General features: G+C 43.7%; 1 pseudogene; it reads left to right on the top strand.

The window, feature by feature from the left end:
* The first annotated feature begins 419 nt into the window (after positions 1–419).
* LOC148881205 (5S ribosomal RNA) lies at positions 420–538 on the top strand (annotated as a pseudogene).
* The last annotated feature ends 1,171 nt before the right edge of the window (positions 539–1,709 follow it).

The raw sequence follows: 1,709 nt of genomic DNA, 5'->3' as shown, positions 1-1,709 counted from the left end.
TTTTCCATTCGGCTTTTCCCTTCAAGGGGTCGCCACAGCAAATCAGTAACCTCCATCTTCAGAGGTATGATAATAATACATTTAATTTCTAAGCGACTTTCAAAACTCTCAAGGCCACTTTACAGTCACGGGATAAGAACGAGTGAACAGAGGCAACCATTCGCGCCATCGTTCACTCTACCCGGAATGAATGGACGAAATGGATTGCATTGGAAGTCAGAGAAAAGTTACCCACGTTAACGCATCAGCTGGACTCACATGCGCCTTATTTGACAACACGACACAAATAACACCTTCATCGATTCAAGCCTGTATTTGGAAAACCAAAAAACCATCATCCGACAAGAACGAACACCATGAGCAAAGAAAGACGCTCTCCCTGCAACACTATAAAGAGGGATTTTCTGGCACTTTCCCTTGCTTACGGCCATACTACCCTGAGAACGCCCGATCTTGTCCGATCTCGGAAGCTAAGCAGGGTCGGGCCTGGTTAGTGCTTGGATGGGAGACCGCCTGGGAATACCAGGAGCTGCAATTTTTTTTTTTTTTTTTTTTTTTTTTGCAGCCACCCAACTTGTTAGGGTTACTTGTTAGGTTTACTTGTTCGGGTTAGGGTTAGGGTTACTTGTCAGGGTTAAGGTTACTTTCTGGGGTTACTTGTTAGGGTTAGTTGTTAGGGTTAGGGTTCCTTCCTGGGGTCACTCGTTAGGATTACTTGTTAGGGTTAGAGTTATTTTCTGGGGTTAATTGTTCGGGTTACTTGTTAGGTTTAGGGTTACTTTCTGGGGTTACTTGTTCGGGTTACTTGTCAGGGTTAGGGTTACTTGTTAGGATTAGGGTTACTTGTCAGGGTTAAGGTTACTTTCTGGGTTTACTTGTTGTGGTTACTTGTTAGGTTTAGGGATACTTTCTGGGGTTACTTGTTAGGGCTACTTGTCAGGGTTAGGGTTACTTGTTAGGGTTAGGGTTAGGGTTACTTGTTAGGGTTAGGGTTACTTGCTGGGGTTACTTGTTAAGTTTAGTTGTTGGGGTTACTTGTTAGGGTTACTTGTCAGGGTTATGGTTACTTTCTGGGGTTATTTGTTAGGGTTACTTGTTAGGGTTAGGGTTACTTACTGGGTTACGTGTCAGGGTTAAGGTTACTTTCTGGGGTTACTTTTTAGCGTTACTTGTTGGGGTTACTTGTTAGGGTTAGTTGTTAGGGTTAGTTGTTAGGGTTAGGGTTACTTGTCACGGTTTGGGTTACTTCCTGGGGTCACTCGTTAGGGTTAGTTGTTAGGGTTAGGGTTATTTTCAGGGGTTACTTGTTAGGGTTACTTGTCAGGGTTAGTGTTACTTGTTAGGATTAGGGTTACTTGTTAGGGTTACTTGCTGGGGTTACTTGTTAGGGTTAGAGCTACTTGTTAGGGTTAAGGTTACTTTCTGGGGTTACTTACTGGGATTACTTGTAAGGGAACTTGTCAGGGTTAAGGTTACTTTCCGGGTTTACTTGTTAGGGCTACTTGCCAGGGTTAGGGTTACTTGTTACGGTTAGTGTTACGTGCTGGGGTTACTTGTTAGGGTTACTTGCCAGGGTGAGGGTTACTTGTTAGGGTTAGTGTGACTTGTTAGGGCTAAGGTAACTTCATGGGGTTACTTGTCAGGTTTAGGGATACCTGTTGGGGATATTACTTTGGGTTACTTGTAAGGGTTACTTGTCAGGGTTAAGG

The sequence above is a fragment of the Hippocampus bargibanti genome, unplaced genomic scaffold, assembly GCF_051943395.1.
Source record: "Hippocampus bargibanti isolate YZ-2025 unplaced genomic scaffold, ASM5194339v1 Contig00132, whole genome shotgun sequence".
NCBI lineage: Eukaryota > Metazoa > Chordata > Actinopteri > Syngnathiformes > Syngnathidae > Hippocampus > Hippocampus bargibanti.
Note: the sequence above shows the minus strand (reverse complement) of the source record. Positions and strands in the feature narration are given on the sequence as shown.